The sequence below is a fragment of the Ambystoma mexicanum genome, chromosome 9, assembly GCF_040938575.1.
Source record: "Ambystoma mexicanum isolate Mex_15411 chromosome 9, UKY_AmexF1_1, whole genome shotgun sequence".
Lineage (NCBI taxonomy): Eukaryota > Metazoa > Chordata > Amphibia > Caudata > Ambystomatidae > Ambystoma > Ambystoma mexicanum.
The window spans coordinates 1,548,373,861-1,548,400,605 of record NC_090931.1 but is presented as its reverse complement, the minus strand read 5'-3'; positions in this window follow the sequence as shown (position 1 = coordinate 1,548,400,605).

The following is a 26,745-nucleotide window of genomic DNA, read 5'->3' as shown; positions in this document are numbered from 1 at the left end:
ACATTACAAAATCTTACAAATAAATAAATAAAGCTTTCATAACACTCCCTCGGCTCACTCCCGGACTTTTAACTGCTCCTGTTACCTTTTCGCTGGGTCGGGATGTTTCACTGGTTCTACTTGGGACCGTTTGGTGATATATTGTTTCTCTCTTGTTGGGGCCCTCCTCTCTTGATACTGGCTTTGATTCTCTGTCCCCATACCGTACGGCTAGTCACCACGGTTCTGGATGTTTCTCAATCGTTCGCCTATGCAACTCCACGGTAGGCCTGTGTTAACGGTCTTGACGGAGTTGTTGGACCGCACGGTCCACCCATTGCAGGTCACGCAACCGTAACATAATTTCCTCTCTTTCGTTGTATTGGCTGTCAGTCGATTGGTAAAACACGTTCTGAGCGTCTTACAAACACTCTTATCCACTTGATACTTCTGTGTCACGACCCTCACCCAAAAGGCCCTCTGACAAACCCATTGGCCAGGTGGAGTCAGGACTCGGGCCTCTAGAGCCTGGCATCCACTTCAAAAGCGCTCATCGGGCTAGTCCTGGCGCCTATGGCGCCAGGCTCATACACCATGAACAACAATGTGCTTGGGAACTACTTTATTATATTGTCAGCCAACATGGAGGCATCCACATAGCTTGGTTCCTAAGAACCAAGCTATGTGGTCTAGTGTTTTGGGTGTGGCAGGCCTGGAACTACTTTCCATGGTACTACTTTACCTGGGCTATATAAACAACACCCTGACTGCAGAACATGCTTCGTGTTACTTTGTAGCTTGCAACGTGACGCTCACCGTGTCCAGCTATTCCCTCGAACCTCGGAGAAGCAGAACCTGCAAGGAGACAAAAGGAACATCATTAGCAGCAGCATCTTACCTGCAGTCTTCATCTTTAAACACTTGCAGCTACTGAGAACATCTTCCTGGAATCTGCACGCCTCCCGGACAGAATGACCTAAAAGAGGAAGATAGAGGCAACATTAAAGAAAGCTGTAGAGACATTTACAAATGTAACTGCTCAAAAGGCTTACCTGGCTGGTCGCCTCTCGGCTAGCACCACTCCGGACATTCCACTCGCGCTGAAGAACGCCGCAACCTACAAGGAAGGAAAACACAGGTTAGCAAAGGCAAGACTTCGCAGCGCTGTGCATAGCGCTCTTAATGCGCAATCATTTACCAGCGGGGCTCAACCAAGCCAGTTCGCCGCCCTGAAGCTCTGCATACCTATGGGAGAGAAAAGAGACATTTTAAACAAAGGCATGCAGGATAGCAACAAAACTAAAGAACAGCAATAAGACCTACTTGAACAATATCAAACGGGCCGGCGTCAGTGAAGTAACTGGACCGCACTCGCCCATGAAAGACAACGCGCCCCTGCAAAGAAGGTAGGACAGAGAGCACGCCTCATTCTACCACAGGGTGAGGAGAGGGCACCAGAGGGAGTGAAAGCATATGGGGGTGGAGGGAGGATACTTACCCCAGTCGGTCAGTCTTGAACACAGTCCTCCTGTATTTTCAGGCAGAACCTTCCCCGCAGACCACATCAGGGCAAAGCTGAGAAGCATACCAGCGAGTAACCCAGCTGGGTGGCGTCCCTGTGGATACCAGGTGAGCGTAACATTCTGTTTCTCTCGGGTAAACTCCTGTACCCTTCTTCTTCACGTGTTTGTTTTGCACAGGCACTCGGCCAACTTCTCTCTCTTTCAGTCTTTTCGTTGCCCTCCGGCCACCAGGTTCTAATCTTATTACGATGGGCGTTCTGCCTCCTTGTGGAACGCCGTCTCAGGTTTATGCCTCTTCTCTCACTACTGTTGATTCGTAGCTGACCTGCAAGATGTTCTTGTGTGTTCCCATCAACCACAACCTCTACGTCTTGTCCTGGACTTAATGTTCTTTTCTTCAGATGAAACAAGTACTCTCTCCATCTCGATCTCTGGCTCTACTTCGATCTCTCACTCCTTCTCGACTTCTCACTCCTTCTCCCTGTTGATTGTTTCCAACGGCTTGTTATTGCGTGGTCCGCCCTAGCGTAACTTCAGCCCAATTGACAACAGCTGGTTGAGGAGTCCACGTGTTCTTCAGTAACGTTCTTGAGTTTTCCTTTTCCCAGTATTATAAAGGGATAACGTCCGACTTATCACAATAGCACATAGTCTCTTTTTTAAGGGGAGTTGCAGAAGCCTTGAGCAATGTTTTTACTTTATGGGATTATTGTACTGCAAGCCCTTGCCGCAGACCTACATCTCTGTCCCCTGGAGGGGAGTTCCACTCCATGAGGTCATCCTGCATGTTACCACCCCTAGGGGATTATTGGTTAGTGGCTTCACCACCGTAGCTTCATGGAAAGGTTTCCCCACTTGGGGGGAAGTGACGCCATCAGAAGGATCGTCACACTGTCACTATTGAGAGGGAAGAAGAGGGGGATGATGATAGTTCTAATGTTTCTTTTGCAAATTCAGAAGCTGAGGTAATGTGGGAATTGAAAAAGGAGAAGCTCAAGCGCAGGCAAAAGGAGCTAGAGTTCAACATGGCTCAGGTTGAATTTGAGAGAATTGAGAAGTGGAAGGCTAGAGATCATCAGCTGGAGCTTGCCGCGATTCAGGCTTCACAAGGTCCCTAAAGAGGGTCTGGGATGGGTTCTGGGTCCTCCTTCTCGTCCTAAGTCTCATAAGGATCTGCTCAGTGTGTTCGTTTCACACGGATAGAGGCCGCGTTGGACTTTGTTTCCTTGCCTTGCCTAACGAAGTATGCTGCCAGAGCATGTTTACATATTTGATTTGTATTGCTGGCACTAACGCTCTGCTCTTGTCCTGACTCTAACATTGTTTGCTCTGGGGATTATTGTTTTGTGCACGAGTGCCATTTGGAACGTTCAGATCTCTATACTTTACTGTCGCCCTCATTTCACACAGAGAGCTAAAGCACTCTCATTTCTGTTCCTTCTATTTGTACACCTACTGCATTTTGTAGTTTGGGGAGTGTCTGGGAACTACATCTCCCAGACAACCTTTCCGCATATATTGGAAATCCAGGCGCTTCAGTGCCGGTGCTTCGCCGAACTCGGCGCTGGAGCCCCAAAACAGGTAACCACGCTGGTATTTCAGCTAGTCTTGTTGCACGCTGTTTCCACAGTGGGCTCCTAGCTCTGATACAACAGCACACCGTTGCGAACAATGGGATACCCCCCGTTTCTCAACCTTCTTCTAGCTTACCAGAAGGCCAATCGACTGTGAATAGTCACCCGATTTCTGGACCAACGTTCTGACACTCGGAATGTATTGCCACAGTTAACAAGCAGCCCCTCAACTTACTATAACCACAAACCTCTCTTCCAACCTGCTGTCAGGTTGAGCCCGTTCCTCCCCCTGCTCCTCACCTGTGGCTTCCGTTTCGCTGTCCTTAGTAGCTGAAGACTGCTTTCGTAAAGGCTTCAAAGTATCTTTGGTTTGGTTGGTGGGGGGGGGGGCCCGAGGATCCAAACCCCGGTAGACAGGGAAAAAGCAAATCGGCGCTAAAAAACCCTGTAGTAGTCCTTGATGTTGGTAATCGGAGCAATAATCCGACGGGAAGATAGGAAGGCTGGAGGAACTTCAGGAAACGCTGCTACACACAGTAGGTAAGAGTGATGACTCCGGTAAGAAAATAGTCTCGGGTGAAATAGGAGACTCCGGATGGCAGAGAGACTCAGGTCGCCTGGAGCCGTATGTAAGCAGGAGCCTCTGGTGAGTCGGGAGCCACCGAGCAGCACCGAAGCTGCTATGCACAGTTGAGAAGAAAGGAAAAGGGGGGGGGTACCGAGATAGAAGGAAAGAGTAAGTAAATGATAGAAAGATAAGCCCCCACGACCCAGGTAAAGTATGTACCACGAGCGATAGAGGGAGTAATGCGAGGCACCGCGAAAGAGGCGGAGTAAGGGACCGCTTAGGGAGAACGGCGAGACTGCCGAGTGTAAAGTAAAGAAGGATGATACGGAAGTGGCAGCGTGCCGAGAGAGAAAGAAAAAGAAAAGCGGGATCAAGGGGTACAAAAGGTGGGAGTCCAAAAGGGAGCACAAGCGAACCGAGAGGAGGTGGGGGTAGCAAAAGTCAATAGAAGGCTGCTAAACAAGGTTAGCGTAGAGCAAAAGTATCGGCAAGCAAAACATACAGATACAACGCGCCGGGTGGTGGGCGGGGCCTGTTCTTTTAATGGAAGCCGTCATCTTGGTAGAGGACTAGAGCGCAACTCTAAGTTCTACATGGCGTTATAAGCTATGCCACAACTTCCATCTACGGGTCCTGACACCCGCTCTCTGATGACTGCTGGACATTACCCTGGGCATGTTGTTCTCCAATTGACTTTACTCATATCTCGAAGGAAACCTACAAGGCGCCAGGAGATTCCAAAGTTCGGAATGGCATCCAGGCTTTGGAAAACTACTACCCTCCCCATGTTAAGGACTAGAGCGCAACTCTTAGTTCTACATGGCGTTATACTTCCAGGTATGCCACAACTTCCATCTACGGGCCCTGACAGTATAACCTCTCCCCCGTCGGAACCCCCATGGTTTCCCTGGGCACTTCAGATGGAACCTTCTTAACAACTTGGGAGCATGTAAGTGATGGCTGGATTCCCAAGTTCTTTCTTCAGCAGAGTAGCCCTTCCAATGGACTAAGTATTGGATCCTGCCCCTTCGATAGCGTGAATCCACCAAGTATTCCACCTCATACTCTTGAGGTTCTTTTACCAACGGTGTCTTGGTCTTCGGAGTCTTCCGTTGATGCGGATCTTCATATATTCTTTGAGTAGTGAGGTATGGAATACTGGGTGTACTCTCTGAAGACTCTTGGGTAGGCGTAGCTTAAAGCCCACCGGATTGATCCTTTTCAGGATAGGATACGGACCCAAATACCGAGGAGCAAATTTGCCGGTGTGAACCCAGCGTGGTAGATACTTAGTGGATAACCAGACCATCTGTCCAGGCTTCCATTCTGGATTGGTCAGACGACTCCTATCTGCCCACCACTTCTGGGACTGTTGACTACTCTCTAAGGCCTTCTTAGCCAAGAGTTGTACCTCCTTTAGTTCTGTCAACCGGCTATCTAGAGCAGGGGACTTGCTGGTCTGCATTCTGGTCCAAGGGATCTGTTGGGGATGATATCCGTAGGTACAGAAAAACGGACTCATCTGTATGGAGGTGTGGTAGTTATTATATGCGAATTCAGCTTGTGAAAGGAAAGACGACCATCCTTCTTGTTGGTTGCTACAAAAGTATCTTAGATTACGTTCTAAGCCGGCATTGAGTCTCTCTGTTTGACCATTGCTTTGGGGATGGTAACCCGATGAAAGTGCTCAGTGAATTCTTAGTTGCTGGCATAATGCCTCTATCAGATATTATAGTTCGGGGTAGACCATGAAGATGTACCACATCTTTGAGAAAAACGGAGGCAGTCTCTGGAGCAGAAGGAAGACTGTTTAATGCTGAAAAATGAGCCATCTTGCTGCAAGAATCGATAGTAACCATGATTGCTGTCTTCCCACCAGAGCTGAGTAAGTCGACAATAAAGTCCATGGATATCTGTTCCCAGGGACGACCAGGTAGATGAGGTTGTTGCAGCTTCCCAAGAGGTTTACCAGTTCGGTATTTATTAGCTGCACAAATGGGACATGTGGAAACCTACTTCTCGACGTCCTTGGGCAGTCCAGCCCACCAGAAGCAACGGCTTATTAGTTCCTGAGTCTTCCTTATACCGGGGTGACCGGCGAGGGGGGGCGTCATGGCACCAAGAGAGAACCAGGTCTTGAAGTTTCTTTGAGGGTAGATACAACCCAGTATCATGGTAATACAAATTGTCGCTAGCCTGGGTTACTGATGGAGGGATGGCTGGTAATTGTGCGTATTGGTTTACCTGTTCCTGTAGAAACGGCGAGACACTTGCCAGCACCTTCAGATCTGGGAATAAGAGGTCATGGTCTTGATCAAGATTTGTTCCTTCTTCTTGACATCGCGAAAGAGCATCTGCCATCTTGTTCTCGGATCCTGGAATGTAAGCGATGTCGAAATCAAATTGGGAGCAAAAGTACGCCCAGCGGGCGTGTCGGGCATTGGAGTATTCCATTTGCTGTAACACTCGGAGGTTGCGATGGTCCGTTCGAATAAGGAAACGATGGGTCGCTCCCTGAAGATGGTGTCGCCATTCTTGACATGCCAATTTGATGGCCAGTAGCTCTCTTTCTAAAACAGAGTAATTGCGTTCACTCTAAATGTTTTTGAATAATAGGCCACTGGGTGTGTGAGACCGTCTTCCGCTTCCTGCAAAAGAACCGCCCCAATCGCTCCCACTGAGGCGTCAGTCTCCAGTATGAAGGGCCTTTCCTGATTTGGTTGTGCTAGTATGGCAGCTGTTTAAGACGGACAAAGACTTCCCTTTGTTCTGGACCAAATAGAAATTTGACTCCCTTCTTGAGTAAACTAGTAATGGGTAGCATCAGATTGGAAAAATTTGGAATGAATTGACGGTAGAAGTTTGCCAGACCCAAGAACGTTTGGATATCCTTGACACATCTTGGTTCCTTCCATTCTATTATGGCCTTGATCTTCCCTGGCTCCATCTTTATGCCTTCTTTCGAGAGGAGATACCCCAAATACGAGACAGAAGTTACCTCAAACTGACACTTTTCAGGTTTGACTAGGAGTTGGTGGTCGCGTAGTCTGTTTAATACCTTCTTTACCAGTTTACGGTGTTCTTGGAGATCTTGTGAGTATATTAGAATGTCATCTAGGTAGATTACCACTGAGACAAACAACATATCCGAGAAAACCTTATCTATGAATCTTTGAAATACCGCTGGGGCGTTAACTAGGCCAAACGGCATCACCTTGTATTCATATAACCCAAACGGGGTTCGAAATGCGGTCTTCCATTCATCTCCGCTTCTTACTCTGAGGAGATGGTACGCTCCTCTGAGGTCCAACTTGGTGAAGTATGAAGCCCCTCTGACTACTTCCATGATGTCTCTGATCAGTGGCATGGGGTAGCGATCCCGTACAGTGATCTAATTAAGCCCTCGATAGTCGATACAAGGTTGTAATTCAGTTGTGTCCTTCTTGGGAATGAAAAACAACAAAGCACCCCCTGAAGACCTTGATTCTTGAATGAGGCCATTCTGGAGATTCGCGTCCAGGTAACTTCGTAGAGCCTGCTTTTCAGAGAGCGACAAAGGATACATCCTGCCAAACGGAACGATAGACCCGGGAAGAAGGTCTATTGAACAGTCCTCTGGTCTATGGGGAGGCAGAAGTCGGGGTATGGTGTCTTCAAACACTTCTGCATATTCTTATTCTTGGTACTGGAGAAGAATAGACGAGACTATCCTAGTGTTGGATGGGTCGCTGGTAATCTCCCTTCCCTTGCTCTGAGGAGTAGACATACAGTGGTTCTCGCAATAGGGAGAGTCAAATCTTACAACATTGGTGGTCCAGTTGATTAGGGGATTGTGCTTCCTCAACCAGGGTATTCCGATCACCAACGGAAAATGGGCGGCTCGAATAAGATTGAATACTATCTGTTCATGATGTTCGCCCAATGCCAAGTGTAAGGGTTTGGTTTCCGATCTAATGGGGCCAGAAGATAGAGGGGTACCATCCACACCTTCCACTGGTATGGGTCTCTCCTTCTGCATGACTGGAATTTGCTGTTCCTTAGCCCATTCGATATCCATGAAGTTTCCCGCAGCTGCACAGTCCAGCATGGCAAATACCTCAATTGGAATGGGCCCAGTAGTCCATAACTTGACACGAAACGCCATCAGACTGTTGTCTTCCATTACTTCGGGGGTTCTTGTAGAGTAGCAAGGACTGTGTCTTGTTCCCCTGAAACCTCCCTTGCATAGGATCGGGGGTTGAAGTTTTCCTTCCTTAGTGGGGGTACTTCAGGACAGTCCCTGAGTAGATGCTTTGATGAGCCGCAGTACTTACAGAGACCGGCGTCTCTGCGTCTCTTGCGTTCCGCAGGTGTCAAAGGACCTCTGGCTGCCCCTATCTGCATGGGTTCCTCAGAAGTGGGAACTTCCCGGGATGGGTGAGGAGCAGGATTCGATGTAGGAGGGTTGAGGCGAGGTCGTCTTCTTTCCTGACGGTGTTCCATAAATCGATACTCAATCTGTACAGAAAGAGTCATCGGATCCTGAAACGATGGAGGACGAGCTACTCTGGCTAACTCATCCTTTATATCGTTGTGGAGTCCTCTCCGAAAGATAGTTTGCTTAGCAGAATCTGGCCAGTCGGCCTTAGCTGCCAACCTAAGAAAGCGGGAGATATAGGTTTGAAGGTCTGTAGTTCCTTGTTTTACATCAAGAATCGCCTCCAGCGAGGTGTACAGTACTTCAGGACGGTCAAATCTCCCCTTGAATTGATCCACAAACCGGTCATAATCAGTCAGTGTGGGATCATTATTAGTAACCAGAGGAATAGCCCAAGCCAATGCATTACCAGTTAGGTTGGCAATGAGGAATCCAACCTTGGATCTGGCTGTCTCAAAGGCATGAGGCCGAAAGGCGAAATGTACCTGACAAGCGTCCAAAAACTCCTTTAAACTTCCAGGATAGCCATCATACTTCCCGAAAGACATGGGCATGGGTGGTAAATCCCCTTCATCATCTCTATGTAATACCACTTGTAGGCGAAGTGCACTGTTTTCGGATTTGAGTGATTGTACCTCCATGGTTAATCCCTGAAGGGCAGCTACAGGCTCCTGGTATTGTTCTAAGGAAGCCATCCGTCTGGTCGGGCGTTGTATTCTGTCTGGTTGAGCCCGTTCCTCCCCCTGCTCCTCACCTGTGGCTTCCGTTTCGCTGTCCTTTAGTAGCTGAAGACTGCCTTCGTAAAGGCTTCAAAGTATCTTTGGTTAATTTCTCCTTGCATTTCCTGTCATGTAAATAAGGTCTGGCTCCCTCGGAGGCCACCTTGACAGGAAGTGAGACCTGTCTCGGGGGAGTGGGGGGCGTTTCCGAGGAGCCAACCCCAGTAGACAGGGAAAAAGCCAATCAGCGCCAAAAAACCCTGTAGTAGTCCTTGATGATGGTAATCGGAGCAATAATCCGATGGGAAGATAGGAAGGCTGGAGGAACTTCAGGTAACAGGAAACGTTGCTACACACAGTAGGTAAGAGTGATGACTCCGGTAAGAAAATAGTCTCGGGTGAAATAGGAGACTCCGGATGGCAGAGAGACTCAGGTCGCCTGGAGCCGTATGTAAGCAGGAGCCTCTGGTGAGTCGGGAGCCACCGAGCAGCACCGAAGCTGCTATGCACAGTTGAGAAGAAAGTAAAAGGGGCGGGGTACCGAGATAGAAGGAAAGAGTAAATGATAGAAAGATAAGCCCCCACGACCCAGGTAAAGTATGTACCACGAGCGATAGTGGGAGTAATGCGAGGCACCGCGAAAGAGGCGGAGTAAGGGACCGCTTAGAGAGAACGGCGAGACTGCTGAGTGTAAAGTAAAGAAGGATGATACAGAAGTGGCAGCGTGCCGAGAGAGAAAGAAAAAGAAAAACGTCTTTACAAAACCACTTTTTGATGTACTTGACTATCTGGGTGTCTCCTATACGAACTACGCTGACGACACCCAGATACTCATTCCCATCACTGGTGACTACTTGGCTGACACTAAGGCCTTGAACGAGGTCTACTTGGTTATCCAAGCTTGGATGGCACAACACCAGTTATGCCTCAATGATGACAAGACTGAGCTCCTCATCTTGGGCACTACGCAACGCCTTAGTAAACTTGAGCCATCCTACCAATCATTTGTCATCGATGGCAACACCATCCAAGTCTCGAAAGACACCAAAACCCTAGGTGTCTATCTTGACGCCACCCTATCCCTATCCAGACAAACAAATGCAGTCAGATCCTCTTCAGCATACACCTGCAAACTCATTGCAGCTTGCAGGCCATTCCTGACCACCCCCAACGCAGTCACTCTGGCCAGAACTCTTATCATGACCAAAATTGACTATGCGAGCGCCCTCTACCTTGGAACGAGCCAAGAGAATATGAACAAACTGCAAATTACCCAGAATAACGCTATCAGAGCAGAAGTAAACATCCCACGAAACCACCACATCTCGGAATCTAGATCTAACTTACACTGGCTACCGGTCAAACAGAGAATTTCACTGAAAGCCTTAGGCCTCACCCACAAATGCCTAGCTAACCAAGCCACACCATACCTCTGTAGCCGGCTATCCTGACATGCGCCCACACGTCCACAAAGAATGGCTCAGACCCACTGCCTAACCATCCCTAGGTTCAAACTACAAAAGGCGGGTGGATCTAGCTTCCCCGTCCTAGCCTCTAAGCTTTGGAATGCCCTCCCTCTCACCATCCGATCCGAAGAACGCTTTAGTGCCTTCAAAGCTAAAACCAAATCCTGGCTCTCAAACCAGCCATGATGTCCGGACCAGCCCTGGGAAAACTCCTGCGCTAATCTACCTTCTGTAAATATGTATATTGCTGTATGCCTTGTATACTATGTACCGTTCAATGCTTTGAATATATTTAATATGTATATTATGTAACCATGTCTAAATTGCGCCCTGATGCCTCCGGGCCGGATGGTGCGCGTTACAAATAATACAAATACAAATACAAAAGGTGGGAGTCCAAAAGGGAGCACAAGCGAACCGAGAGGAGGTAGGGGTAGCAAAAGTCAATAGAAGGCTGCTAAACGAGGTTAGCGTAGAGCGCAAGTATCGGCAAGCAAAACATACAGATACAACGCGCCGGGTGGTGGGCGGGGCCTGTTCTTATAATGGAAGCCATCATCTTGGTAGAGGACTAGAGCGCAACTCTAAGTTCTACATGGCGTTATACTTCCAGGTATGCCACAACTTCCACCTACGGGTCCTGACACCCGCTCTCTGATGACTGCTGGACATTACCCTGGGCATGTTGTTCTCCAATTGATTTTACTCAAATCTCGAAGGAAACCTGCAAGGCGCCAGCAGATTCCAAAGTTGGAATGGCATCCAGGCTTTGGAAAACTACTACCCTCCCCATGTTAAGGCCCCCCAAACAAACAGCTGTAAGCCCTGGAGCACATCACTCCAGAGCAACGAGAGCACCTTGCATCCGCTTTCTCTGTCAGCCCCAGCCATTAAACACCAAGGTTGAGAATAAAGTACTCAAGGCAGCACTATTAAACACACAGGCCCTCATTACGACCTCGGCGGTAGCCATGCCGCTATTGGCGGCATGGCTGCCGCCGGAATAGCGTCCGGGTCCACAGAATGACGAATTACTGGGCCATTCCGAGTTCGGAAGGCTCGGTAATTCCTCCCTCCAAGGACCCGGACCCGGTCCTTCCCCATTCCCATTTCAGCCCCCATAGGGCTGAATGGAAATGGGAGAGGGAGCAAACAACGGGCCATTATGAGTTGGCCCGTTGTTTGCTCCCTCTTCTCCTCGCGGGACCCGGTAAGCACGCCTGGTTTGACCAGGTGTTACTTCCTGGGTCCCGCGAGGGGACCTCGTAATGAGGCGGTACGGGGTAAACGGCGCCGGCACCTTTTACGGTGCCGTTAACCCCGTACCGCCAGGGTCGTAATGAGACCCACAGTCCTTAAATAGGCATGCTACTGACATCCATGACTGCATTACAGATAATGAGCTAGACCTTCTTTTCCTGACTGAAATATGGGTTTTGGAAACTAGTGGTCCCATGATAACGCTTGCAGTCCTGGATGGGTACACAATCTATTGCAAAAATAGAGATGATTTGAAGGATTTTGAGGAGTGAGCTATTATCGCCAGAAGCAATCTCCCTCTTTTCAACTCATCTAGCCATTGCAGATTTTACATCTCAAACTTACTTCTAGCCCCTGCAGCTGCATACATTTCATTTTAATCCACCGTCTGTCAACCACCATGGATTCCTTTAATAACGAAGTAATGCATATTCTTGCAGACCTTAAAAGGGACACATAGCGCACCCTTATTCTTGGGAGACCTCAATCGTTGGCGAGGCGATTCATCTGATAAAGAAGCAATCCTAAGGAACATTGACTACCATATCCTGAATGCAGACCCCACTAATGCCAAAGACAGCACACTTGACTGCATTGTTACACGTAACCTCAAGGTCCAGATACACAATACCACTCTGTGCATCTGGTCAGACCACTTTCTGATTCATTTCGACATCTGCCTGCAAGCACCACCTCCCCCCCCCTCCCAAAGCGGCCGAACCCTTCCAAATCAATTACAAATCGAAACCTGAAGAAAGTTCTGCTCTCCCAAATCAAAGAATGCATCACAAGAATAATGCTGATAACTTCGGAAACTGACCCCCCTGAGACATTAACTGATACTTTCAATACAGAATGTACCCTACTTCTGGACAAATTCGCTCCTCGCAAGTCAAGAGCGGTCCATGATAACCCCAATCATCAATCCTGGTTGTCACCGGAACTCGGATCTCTAAAAACCAAAAAGCAAAGAACTGAAAGGCACTGGCTTAAATGCCCTCTGCCCGACAACCGAATCGCTTGGAAGATCTTTGAGAACTCTTACAAGGACCTTATCTTGGAAACAAAAAAGACCTTCCACAACCTACAGATCTCGCAAGCCAATAACAAACCCAAAAAACCTTTTGAAATATTAAAGCTCCTCGAAAAGCCCAAAGCCCAATTGATTCCGTTTATTTATTTATTACATTTATGTAGCGCGCCTAACCCTCGGGCATCTGGGCGCTTGAGTTTAAGAATACAGTTACATTGCAGAGACTTGGTTATACAGTAAATTTACAGTTGGAGAAGTAGTATCGATACATACTGTATAATTGCATTATTCACATTTAAGTTTTTTATGTGGAATAAGAAATCACTGTCATTTACGTAAAATTGTTGCAGACCAAGTTTTTGTAAATTCTGCTATATCGCCTGATTAAAATGAAAATAATATCCCTGAATTTCAGGTCTTTAAAAATCATTTTTACGGCATTCATTGCAGATAATTCATGGTCCATTATGCATTTTCTGGTGTAAGCGTGGGTGTCATTTATTTTTTCTTTGATAATACTAAATAATTCTCAATACATTTTTCTGTTTTGTGGCTCATTAGTATATATACAATAGAGAAGAAATCATCTGAAATTTCACCATGTATACTATACAATTGAGTAACGGTTTAGGGGACAGCTTTTGAAAGAGCCATCTAGTATCCAATTTTTGCTTATTGTTAATCTCTGTATATTGTCTTCTGATCTTCTGTGGCAAATATTATGTATTTTTCAATATTGTTTACAATTTCGTGCAACAGGAATGCGTCACCTTCCTGTGTAACTCGCATACTTTCTGGTATTGTTACCTCACATACATGCTACGGTTCGGGTGGCAAACTGCTTTGGTGCACGTTGGTAAATTACTTGCTGTTTTAGGAGCTTAATGCACAGCGTTTCTCCTGCCAAATGTTGGGGTATTTCGTTTAGTATTTGTCTCACAATTTTGCCACTTGTACCTACAACTGTTTCCGCTTTCCTTTTTAATTCTATACATTTTTGCTTTACTTCGATTTTGGATACATTCGGTTCATGGTTGTGGTCTCTAACATACTTAATTAAAGCTTCTTTGGTGCAGTTCTTCCTATACAGTTCTATTTTTTTATATTCAATACATTTCCACCGGGTTTTGTTTACCTTTTTTCTTTCAATATTATACATATGTATCCCGCTTGATAGAGCTGTTTGTTCCCTTTGTTGGAAACTAAATAGTTTGCCTTCTCCATTTCCTTTTTCCCTATGGTAGTAAAATACATATTTTTAGATTTCTTTTTACTGTAATTGTACACTTCGTTTTTTAAAATAGTGATTAGTTTTACAGTAACTGTTTTTTTAGAATCTTACTATGTAAACTATTGATTCTCAGTATTTCGTGTTTTGTCTAATCACTATAGACGGCGTATCACTCCTTCGTTTTCCTCTCGCAATGGTTAGATGACAGTTTAACTGACTTATTTTCCTTTTTTGTGTTTTCCCTTCCTGAAACGTTTCTCTCGCAATGTTTTCAGTCTAATCATAGTTTTGCAATCTTATTTCGTATGAGGAAGTATCTTAATACACCTTAGTGTCCTTTTTTCCTAATCTGTTTATCAAATGTTCTTGGCATAACTTCACTTTTCGGTATTTTTGTATTAAATTACTAGTTTATTAGACTTTCTTTTTGCTATTTCGAAACTTATGAACATTTAGGTATAACAGACCTTTCACATGCAGTCATTTCCGTCACGGTTATTTCAGCCACGGTAAAACGACCCCAATTCCTTTTATCAGCATGTGATAAAACAAGGGTATGCAGTCATCCCAGGACCTTCGCGTCGCTTGTGTCCATAGATCTGTCACCTGTTTTTTATAGTCTGCTGGGTCATCGTCGTTGTGCCATTACTGTTCCTAAGTCATAACTGTCAGGATGCATGCTTCCCAGAACCTCCCAAACAGGTGCTCGGTAGTTATTAAAGGAAGCCCCGCCAAAAGCATTTGCGCTTAACTTCCTCCCTTTGTTTCCCACCTGGTTCCATTATTTGTCTGCCTGCTGTCCTATAATTGCTGCAAATAAACTTGTCATGTCCCCGATCGCTAATGTCACCTCTGCTGTCGTTTTCTTGAGCATCTGTATCCATTTACTGACCCCTGCCATGAGGGAGGGCAGGCTGCATATTAGATTGTGTCGGTCCATTGTTTGCCATTGCACATTGTGCACGTCCCCTCTCCCTTTCTGTAGTAATGTCAGTGATGTCAGTACTCGTGTCTTTGGACCTATTCCTTCTCCCACTTTAGTTGCTTGAGTTAGTCCCATTTTCACCTTCCCTATCCTGCTGTGGAGGAAGGTGGACCAGTCACTCCCATCCCTGTCCTGTCGCTTTCGCTCTTTCCTGCTCCTCCTTATTTTATCGGCCGTCCATTTGTCACTATCCCCATCACTCCAATCGTCCCCTAGCAGTCCTTTGACTGATGCTTCATCGTCGTCATCCCTTCCTAAAACTTTTTTCTTCTTCCTGTCTTCCTCTTCTTCATCGAACTATAATTTTATTCTCCCTGATAGCCATTCCTCCTTATCTCCCTTACTTTTCCTCCGTACTGTCTCTTCTATCACTCTCTGCCTCACTGAATAATGCATCCACCTCTTGCGTGTTCTTTTCTATGTCCACTAGGTATTTCCTCTCTCCTTGTGTGTAGTGCCCCCCCACCCCCTCATCGTGTGTGTTTGTCCTTTTCCCCTGTCTTTTTTGCACAGTCCCCTCCCGGAGTTTCTCGATGGGTGTTAGTGTACCACGCTGCAGGCTGTGATGAGAGGTAGATGCCATAGGGCAGGGGCGGAGAGCTCGGTCTGCTCCCTCCCGTGGCCTCCCCTTGCTCCTTTTTCACTCTTGTTTCTTCATATAGCTTCCACAGTCCCAATATGTTCTTTCTACTTTTCAACTTAAAACCTTTATATTTTGGTAACAAATACGAAATTGTATTTTCTGTTATTTTGCTGTCAAAGGTTCCCTCTCCTGGCCATGCATGGAAACACTGACCTGTAGTCTCCTGGGCCCATTGAATGTTGTATTTTAATCGTTTCTCACACTACTGGGGCAATTTTAGACACATGTGGTCCAGGGTGCTATCTAAATAAGCCATCATTCCCCTATCTCCCTGTCTTTTTGATCCCAGCCACCCTATGTTTCTTTTCCCCCTTTCTCTCGCTACCCACACACTCACTCCCACTCAGTATTCACTCTGGCCCTCTCCAAAGGCCCAACCAGGCACTTGGTGTTAGTGGTCAACAGCCCTCTCCACTGGCTCACTGTGCCCTATGTTAGAACAAATGGGCAATATGCCTTCACCGCGCCGGCTGCACACAACCGCTGCTACAATGCCAAGTGCACTATTTTACATGAGTACCTCCTGGTGTCGGCTCTTAACCGATTATGCAGCTATACAATCGCTGGCACTACGCTTAACTCCCATCAGCCGGGGTGTGCCACACACTACGCACCTCTCCTGCTCTAATGCCGGCATGCCCACACCTTTGTTCACTCCCTATTGGGTGGCACGCACTAATTTCTAAATAATATTATGTCCAATCGTCCTCCCACCTTCAGGATACGTATTAGACACCATAGAAATCTATCCCTCCCCCGCTGTGGGCGAGCTACCACTATACAGCATGCTCTTGCACGGTTTTACTGGTGTCCTAAAGACCTTTGAGTCCTCTCGGCACTGAGCCTCCAGCACAAGCTCACCCCTCCCACTGAGCGCGGGTGCTGCTTGGGACCAGGCAGACCTTTGTGAACTCGGCGTCTGCTGGGCCTCGTCAGTGATGTGCATTGGTCAGGTCTGCTGTTGCCTCAGCGAACTGGGAGGACTGAGGATTTCACTGGGGCCTCCAAAAATGCACTTAGGGGTCCTCCGATCCCACCATAGACACTCGTAATCAAAAATGAGCCCACACCCGGCAAGAAGCAACGCTGTTTATTACATCTGGGCAAGCACAAATCAAACAGAACAATGAATAGGAGCTGATTGATGAGAGCTGACATCTGCGCATACAGTGAACATTAGTTTTATACTACAAATACAATAGCCAAGGAATTTGAAACAGTCGTAGCGCAAACTCTTCACATTTTGACGTGGTTCCCTAGGAGCTGATTGGATAGATTACGTCATTACCTCAGAGCTAGCGTATGTTAGTGGAACGTGATAGGAGCTAAGAGATCAACAGTGTCCTAACTGTTCGCCTCCCCATGTGGCGCCACATTGATTCTTACCCCTCCCAGGAACAGTTTGCAATTAGTAAAATAACATCTGTGCTGACTGCCGGCACTTTAATATACTGCCATTGGTCAGCAGCATTGAGGAAAGAGAACACGAGACACCCTGTTTCTGGTGCCAAGGGAGACATTCACACAATACCTACTAGATACCGGTCTTCGCAAATCCTGTAGTGGACACTCTGAAGGCTGGCCACCTCCCAAAGACATTGAAACGTACTCTGATTGGCCCTCCCAGGAACGCCACTACGTTCAGTTTCGATAGGCTCTTGTGGCCATGTGAACGGTTCTCTGGCCCAGTTCACTTTTCCTCCATCCCCGAGTGCCCACAGGATTGGCTTGCTGCCATGTCATTACATCACCCAGTGTTGTTTTAGCTGCTGCAATCATGCCTGTGAGGCGCAGCTGGAGCTCCGTCTCCCACCTCCCTGGGCCGCGGGGTGGTGATCATGTGTTTTAGAGCAGGGCTTCCTGGCAGATCCCTTCCTGGGGGCGTCCCTGCCTAATGTGTTTATCAGGGTTATCTTTTCCCTATCAGTTGCTAATTACAGAAAGGTCCCTTGGGCCAATAGCACACACAATGCATCCCACCTACGTGTATCCCCGCAAGGTCTCCTTTCATGGTGTTACTGCAGTTAGTTTGTGTTCCTGTGTTTTCCCCTGCTAGACGGTACCCTGTCCTCCCTTGCTTACTTTTGGAGGTAGTAGGTGCGCCCTCCTATCTGGTGCTGAATTAGCACCTTTAATAGAAAGGGAAGAGTTTAGTAGGGGCCAACGTGAGTGCCCATCTCTGTAAGGGCTCAGTAGACAGGCCTGTCCCCAGCTTGAGGGTGAACCTCCTGGGAAACCTAGAATCCATTGGGAAGGTGGGCTCCTGTACAGTGAGCCCACAGGTCCTCTGAAGGAGACCATAGGAGGCTGGGGGTTTCCCTTCAGGCGAGACCCTTCCTTATGCAATTGGCGCATGAAGTCCCCCTTGCAGGTCATTTTAGGATCAAGAAGACCAAGGAGAGGTTATCAATGCATGTCTACTGGCCTAAGAAAGCCATTGTAGGAGTTGTGCCACTTTTCCAAATTTCTGGTGAAGTGGTGCAAGGACTCAGACGACTCCTGCTACCCCTCCATGTAGTGGGTACCCCCTTTCAGAGGGTAGGGCTTGATGTTGCTGGTCCCCTCAACTCTCTAACATCCTCAAGCAGCAGGTTTATCCAGGTATTTTTTATTTTATTGGATATTTATAAAGCGCTTCTACTGCAAGACAGTGTTTCAAAGCCCCAGAAGGCATAAGGGAAGGGAACAAGGGAGCAAATAAACGATGAAATTGACAATGAGTAAATGGAAAGGAAAGTGGTCCTACTAGGCCTTGTGACATTTGGAGCACGCAAGTGCAAAGAAAGAAAAACAGGGGAATGGGGTGGTGGATATGTTTTATTAGGCTCCCCTGGGGGAGGAAGTGCCAGATGTGCCTGTTAGGGAGGCAATAAGAAAGTGCATGGGCGGAGACATCCCAGGCTAAAGGGGTCTACCACCCAAAGGTAAATGCAGAGCGGAGGCACCCATTTGACAGTCGGGTGTGGGCCTAGAGGGCAGTGCAGGGGGGACGGTTGCTGAGGACAGTTGGGCAGAAGGCCAGGACCCTATTGGACTCTTGAGGGACCAGGTCACCAATCACAGCAACAGAGGGGTTGGTTAGCACGGGAGGGGGAGAGGGAAGGAGGAGGAGAAGAGAAAGCTCTTGAGTTGTTTGCGGAACCTGAGGTGGTCAGGTTCAAGACGCAGAGGGAAAGGGAGGCTGTTCCATGGGAGGGAGCCAACTGAGGAGAGAGATCTACCCCTCCCACTCTCTGCTTGGAGAATCATGCCACCAGGTATCCTGAGGCCATCCCACTGAAGACGGTAACTGCCAGTTCAGTTGCTAGGGCATTACTGGGCATATTCACTAGGGTTGGCATTCCTAAAGAGGTTGTGTCGGATAGAGGCAGCAACGTCTTGTCCAAGTACATGCAAGCCATGTGGAAGGAGTGTTGGGTCTCCTATACATTTTCTTCTGCGTATTATCCACCGACAGATGGCTTAGTTTAGAGATTCAACATAACTCTCCAGAGCATCATTGGAGCTCTTGACGAGCCCCAGAGGAGAAAGTGGGATCTCCTTATGCTGTGCCTAGTCTTTGACTACACAGAGGTGCCTCGAGAAGGGGTTGCTTCAGTCCCTTTGTACTTCTTATTGGTCACCCTGTCAGGGGATCCCTGGCTGAGCACCCAACTCCTCCTGTCGCTACGGATGTGGTGGACCATGTGCTTGTCTTAAGAAGGAGGATGGCCTTACTGATGGCCCAGGTCAATGATAAGTTGAAGGCTGGTCAGGCTTTGCTAAAACATTGCTATGACCAGAAGGCTTCTCTTATTCATTTTACTCCAGGCCAAGAAGCCCTGATTATGAATCATATAAGGCCCAGAGACTTGCAGGACAAATGGCCAGGCCCTTGCAAAGCTGTGGAGACACCTGCTGAGGTGAACTATTTAGTGGACCCTTGAAGACCTGGTCAGGCTCCCAAAGTGTTCCACATGAATAGACAGAAGGCTTTCATCCCTAGGGTGGAAATGGCTGCTCTGCTCCTGGCTTCAGAGAGGGAGGAAGAGGAGTCTGATCCTCTCCCTGGTCTGTTTCACGGCAGTTCTTCAGATGGCTCCATTGAAGGAGTCAAACTGTCCCCTCAGCTGACCTCTGAGCAGCAAAGTGAGGTGAAAACCTTGCTGAGACAATTGTCCCCCTTGTTCTCGCGCACTCCAGGTTTGGCGCCCTGGTGTACACGTGACGGTGGAGATAGTGTGCCTACCAAGAGTTATAGAATGTAGAATAAAGTAAGATCCCACATCAAGTCTGAGGTCAGGAAAATGTTGGATGTTGGGGTGAATGAGCCATCTAGTAGTTCATGGTCCAGTCCTATAGTACTGCTTTCAATGGCAGGTACCTCTGACCCTGAGGTTCTGTGGGGATTCTAGAGCTTGGAATGCTGTCACCAAGACAGATGCTCACTGTCTACCTAGAATTGATGAGTTGGTAACAAGCTAGGTGTTTCCAACTATCTCAGCACATTTGATCTCACTGCAGTGTATTGACAAATTGCCCTGACAGGAAATGCCAAGGAAAAAACAGCATGTTCAACTCCAATTCAGTGTAATGCCATTTGGATTGAAGAATGCACCTGCCATCTTTAAGATGCTGATTAATCATGTTCTGATTGGGATAGATGATTTCTGCCTTGCATATCTGGATGATACTGCAGGCTTCAACCCCACCTGGGAAGAGCATGTGAAACACCTCCAGATTGTGTTACAGGCTCTTCAGAAGGCCCACCTGGCCATACAGGCAGCCAAGTGCCAAATTAGACCGGGCTCAGTGGTCTACCTTGGGCATGAGGCAAGACACAGCCTCTTCCCAGTAGATTACAGGCTGTGCAGAACTGGGCAACCCCCACTGCCCCAAACCCAGGGGAGAGCTTGTTTGGGCCTCACTGGGTATTACAGCAACTCATGGAGATTATGTCATAGCCGCCCCTCGTTTGCCCTCAATACTCCAAAGAAACCCAAGAAGGTTGCTTGGTCTTAGGATTCTTAGAAGGCCTTCCAATGCCTGAAAGATTCCCTTTGCCAGGCCCCTGTTCTCAGGGCACCTGACTACAAGAAGTCCTTCATAGCGCAGACAGATAGGTGCAGTACTATCACAGCTAGATGACAAAGGTAGGGAACATCCTATTTGTTTCATCAGCCGCCAGTTTAAGGACAGAGCCGAGGTGGTCTACTGTGGAAAAATAGTGTTTTTCCATTGTGTGGAGCCTTAGGAAGTTCAGATCCTGCCTCTATGGGACGCACTTTATTGTACAGACTGACCATAGGCCCTTAATGTGGTTGAAGAACATGAAGAGAGAGAACCCTAAGTTGCTCGGGTGGTCCATAAGCCTCCAAGGCTTTGACTTTGCCATTGAGCACAGGCCATGTTGTGATGAAATGGTGATGGGCAGTCGATAATGAGACCCATCCAGGGGTGGATTAGTTCCCCATGTCTCTAATTGGGGGATTAGGGGTGCGTGTTAGGAAAGTTTTCTCTTTTAGCAACTTTCCCTCCATGTTCTATGGACCCCCAAACCTTTTGCTTTTGTTTGTACGCCTTGTCTGACTTTTTACAGTGAAGTGAACGCCTTCAGCTTCACTCCACTGGCCTTTTGCTCATTGTTATGGGGAAACCGACTAACTTTGTTTCCCTTAGGCATTTTTTACTTTACTAGTTTTGGTAGCATTTTATCATTGACAATGCATCTTCCAATGCAGAGCAATGGGGTTCCTTTTTGTATGAACCTCGACTGCACTGAAAGGGATTTATTTATATTTATTTTGCTTACTTTTTTATTAGCCTTACCACGTTTACCACGTTTCACTACTAATACTAGCCGTGAGTAGTGTCCCAACAGGGCTGTGCAACAAGGTTTGTCGTTTGTTACTTGGCCATCTTGTCCCGTGGCCTTCTTCTTGCCCTGCCAGGTTAGAAAAATCCTTTCATGGTCATGTATTGACTTGGAAAAGCAGTGTTTTTCACAGGCTAGTGCATACCACGTGAGGAAGTGGGTTGTGACGGTCTGGTCCCAATCCACAACTGATGCCAGAGAGTCGGTTGTGCATGCATAAGTCGGGCCCCCAGGGGTCACTGATTGGACCACTTCTGGTTGCATGTGTGGGGCAGATCTTGCCAATTGGGGGGGTCGTGCATGATCACGTTCCCAACTTCGGGATCAATAGAGGTGTCCTGCAGCCATTCCAGCAGTTCAGAAGAGGAGCCAAGTATCTTGAGCAGGGGTGCAGAAGAAGGAAGATCTGTGGAAGCATCCTCAGGAGGCCTGCCAACCAAATCCTGCTGCCTCCCCGGTGAAGCCCTGCTTAGCTGTTGATCTCAGAAGACCATTGTCGGTGTTTTAACATTCTGGACCCATAGAAACAACTAGTCCCAGCAAGTAGAAGTCATCAGAAGCGTCGCTGGGCCATCCAGTGGGCTGACCAATTTGAGTTTGGGCTACCGCAACAGAAGAGCCGTCGTCCTGTGTTTCATCCTGGGACTCGAGGAGTCTGGAGGTTGCCCACCTAGAAGTCCCCCTGCAAAACGTTGGCGTTTGTCCCCACTTCTATGGGTCCTGAGATAATAGGCTTGCTTCGACCGCAACAACGGTGTCCTCTGCTGTCGGCGTGAATGGGCGATTGTCGCTGTGAGCGATTCTCACACATCTAGTGAAGTGCCTACAGGAGGCCTGCATTGGTGCGAGTTGCATTCTTTGTACAGAACAGTTTGCACCAGCACCTGACTCCAACCGAGACATCGCTTGTACCTGCAACTCTTCCACCCTTGTGACCCGAACCAACAGCAGGAAAACCAATCTCGGACAACCCTCCAACGACCCGCAAAATCTGGAGAAAATTCAGAGCAAGGTTGGTGAGTTATAACCATACTTAAAGGTATTCCTCAAAATGTTGAGAAACTTTTGAAAAGTTTTGTAATAGTTTGGCTTTGGCCGTACTTGTTGAATGCTCTCTGAAAGGTAGGAACAGTTCTTTTCACTAGAATATGTCCTCGACTAACTTTTGGACCCATCTACATGTCCCCAGAACACTTCCCCTGACTTTTCCTAGCTCTACAAACTATTGGAAACTCTGAACTTTCTGGGCACAAGGCCCTGTTCATCTTAGGGTTGGAGTTCTTAAAGTTAGGGTTGTATATTCTGTGGACATTTGGCGCTATTCCTAATCACTTACCTTTTTGTTTCATGTATGGGGGAGGGAACTGGTTATTTTGCACCAACTAAAGTGACTGTATATATGCTTTATAATGTTTAGTATTGCGTTATAATATTACCTGCCATTAGTCATAATTCGTAGTGTTTTCTGGGCCTAAAATAAATATAGTGTTTTTTATAACTAACTGTCTAAGTGTAAACCTTGCTGTTTCACTGTGGGGACTCATTGGTGACCCATGACTCCACCCGCCTCTCCTGAGACTTAGCCTTGCCTGCTCTCCAAGCTACCTTGCTTGTTCTGGCTAAACTCCCAGAAGTTGTCCCCTGTTCATCCAACAAGGGAGGCCTCCGAAACATCTGTCCACCAGGCCAGGGTTTAGAAATCCATTCGAACAACAAGTTTAGCCCCCTGGTGTAAGCCTATGTAAGAACATTGCGTGGCCCCTCTGAAGCCTACAGCAATGGTGGTTCTGCAAGCACTGCCCTGTATGTATAGGTAACCCAGTGTGCAGTGCACCATTATTCCTGAACCTGTACTGGTTTTGTGCCCCATTTTGTGTAATTGTTTTGTATATTTGTGGTTGTTTCGGTTGCCTATTGTGTTTGTGGGAGGCCCTCTCTCCAGTGCTATTGGAGGCAAGTACATGGCTTTAAATTCAGACATGCCAACCCGGCCCTCAATTCATTGCAAGTGGGAATGGGAAAGACTAACCACAGAAGTAGCTCTTGTCCTATTTCCATGGCAGCCATGATAGGCGAGCGAGATACTGATTGGTTACTGGCAGAGACCATCCTCGTTCCCAGCCATCTGATTGGCTAGCAATTCTCTCCCGCATGCGATCATTGTATCTGACATTTCTGGTGAACCTGCTGATCTCAAGAGTGTGGTTAAAATGGAGCCCCCTTTTGATAATCATTAGCTGGATGAAACGTAGGAATTCGGGGACCCGTTTATTAATGTATTAATTAATGTATTAATGTACAAGAAATGGAAATTATAGATGAAACCCCATCACATGGATTGAAATGTAGTCAGTAAATTCTTTTGATTTCGGATTACCGTGAATTTACCAAACCAGAAATGTTCGAGGGAGAAAATAACGAAGTCATTTGAACAAAAATGACTTTTGGTTTTCACCCCACCAAACATTTCTGAAAACCCACTGCCCCACCACTTAATTACCTCTTGGTGGCACACCCCTTTGTATGCTGCCATCTCCTGCATCCCTCTGCAATAGGGAGATGGGTTCTCTTCCCCATCTGAAGAGAACAAACTGAAACTTAAACTCCTTGCTTATAATTACAAAAAATAAATCTTACTCACAAAAAGAAATCTCTTTAATGAAAGAATCTGCAATGCCAGTTCTAACACCAGGGAATTATTTGCTATCCTAAGGGAGCTGGAATCCCCCGTTCCCCCTTCCCGACAATATAGTTAAAGATAAACAATGGTGCACCAGCATCCAAAACGCTCTAACAAATAAAACTAAAACTCTCCAAACCAAAATCTCCTTAAAAAAAGACTCCCCAACTCCCAATGAGTCACCTCTCAGCACCCATACTATGACAACTAAACCACCAGGCCCGGCCAAATTCAACGAGGTGACTCGTGGGGGAACGGGGGATTCCAGCTACCTTAGAATAGCAAATAATTCCCTGGTGTTAGAACTGGCATTGCAGATTCTTTCATTAAAGAGATTTCTGTAATGAAATTCAAATTCGCCAAAATCTCCACTCTGGAAACAGAAAGGATTATCGCATCCCTCAAACCATCCAACTGTAAAGGCGATAGCTTCCCAGCCCAGCTAATTAAGGATGCTGCCAGGGACTTAGCCCCCTTCATAACCAAACTTATTAACGCATCATTCTCCTCCAACACCATCCCAAGCAATCTAAAAGAGTCTTGGGTTCTGCCTCTCCTCAAGAAGCAAACCCTAGACCATGGGTGCACAATATACGGTCCGCGGGCCAGTTGCAGCCCGCCATGCTCTTTTGTCCGGCCCACGAGGCACAAACACTTTCCTAATGCAGGGCGGCCCGCAAGCAGCATTGGCCGCCCTCCATTAGGAAAGCCTTTGTTGTCTTGCGGGCCGGACAAAACACTGGTCCTCATTGGCTCAGCACACACGCACCACGTCGCTCCTACGAGCCACGTAGTGCCTGTGTGCTGCACCAATGGAGGGCCAGCACTATGGTCCATAAGGCTTGATGCGGGAAGGCATTTCAGCCTTGGATCACGCCAGCCGTAGTACGATTCCAGCGACTTCCAGCTAACCTGCTTTCCAGCACGTCTCCGGTAAGTGGTCTGTTTGTGTGTCGGGTCTGTTTTGCTGTATGTTTGTGTATGTATGTTTAGATGGGGGGGGTGTCGGATGTGTATGAATGTTTGGATTTGAATGTTTTTTGTGTATGTTGAGATGCGGGGGTGTGGGGGTGTCGGATCTGTATGAATGTTTGGATTTTAATGTTTTTTGTGTGTATGTTGAGATGCGGGGCTGGGGGGGTGTCGGGTGTGTATGAATGTTTGGATTTGAATGTTTTTTGTGTGTATGTTGAGATGCGGGGATGGGGGTGTGTGGGGGGTGTCGGATGTGTATGAATGTTTGGATTTGAATGTTTTTTGTGTGTATGTTGAGATGCGGGGATGGGGGTGTGTCGGGGGTGTCGGATGTGTATGAATGTTTGGATTTGAATGTTTTTTGTGTGTATGTTGAGATGCGGGGCTGCGAGTGTGTCGGGGGTGTCGGATGTGTATGAATGTTTGGATTTTAATGTTTTTTGTGTGTATGTTGAGATGCGGGGCTGGGGGGGTGTCTGGTGTGCATGAATGTTTGTTTTGGAGGGTAAGTGCGGTGTATGTTGAGATGCAGGGTCTGTATGTGTGCATGCTTGCTAGTTTGTATGCTGATGTGGGGGGGTGCTGGTTTGTATGGGTGCTTGTTGAGAGTGTGCTGATTTGGGGGGTGGGGAATCGGGTCTGTATGGGTGCAAGTTTGTTTGTGTGTGTGCTGAGGTGGGGGGTTCGGGTCTGTATCGGTGCATGCTTGAGAGTGTGTGCTGAGTTGGGGGGGTGGGGGTTCGGGTCTGTAGGGGTGCATGTTTGTGTGTGTGCTGAGTTGGGGGGGGGTTTGGGTCTGTATGGGTGCTTGTTTGCGAGTTTGCTGATTTGGGGGGTGGGGGTTCGGGTCTGTATGAGTCCTGGTTTGTGTGTGCTGATTTGGGGGGTGGGAGGTTCGGGTGTGTATGGGTGCTGGTTTGTGTGTGTGCTGAGTTGGGGGGTGGGGGGTTCGGGTCTGTATGGGTGTGGGTGTTTGGTTGGGGGTGGGGGGTGCCATGGGGCATAGTGTTTGGTTGAGGGGTGAGGGGGCCATGGGGCATAGTGTTTGGTTGGGGGTGGGGGCCATGGGGCATAGTGTTTGGTTGAGGGGTGGGGGGGGCATGGGGCATAGTGTTTGGTTGGGTGTTGAGGGTGCCATGGGGCATAGTGTTTGGTTGGGGTTGAGGGTGCCATGGGGCATAGTGTTTGGTTGGGGTTGAGGGTGCCATGGGGCATAGTGTTTGGTTGAGGGGTGGGGGCCATGGGGCATAGTGTTTGGTTGGGTGTTGAGGGTATCATGGGGCATAGTGTTTGGTTGGGGGTGAGGGGGCCATGGGGCATAGTGTTTGGTTGGGGGTGAGGGGGCCATGGGGCATAGTGTTGCACTCCAAGAGTGAACCCAATAATAAAGCTAAAACGGGCACAGTTAGGAGATGTACGTCCTTTGCTTTTTGAGGAAACCTGACTCAACGAAGGCCATACTCCTCTTGGGCAACCCAAACAGCAAACTATAGTAGTCCAAAATAACGGAATGTCCAATCTAGGGTCAATAAAATATATATAAGTTAATTAAACAGACGAGATACAATAACTAAATTAAATAGAAATAAATTTAACAATGGAAAATGTGTAATACAAAATGTAAGTTTGAAATGCAAATAAAAATCGTTACCCCTCAAAAACATATTATTTTTCCATGTGTTTAATACAAATTGGGGGTTTAAAAACCCTCCTGCCACGTCCGCCTGCCGCCCCGCCCACATTGACTTTTCGGCCCACTATAGTCCTCATGTAAGGTACTTTCGTCCCTCTGTCAAAATCAGTTGTGCACCCCTGCCCTAGACCCTGCTATTCGTACC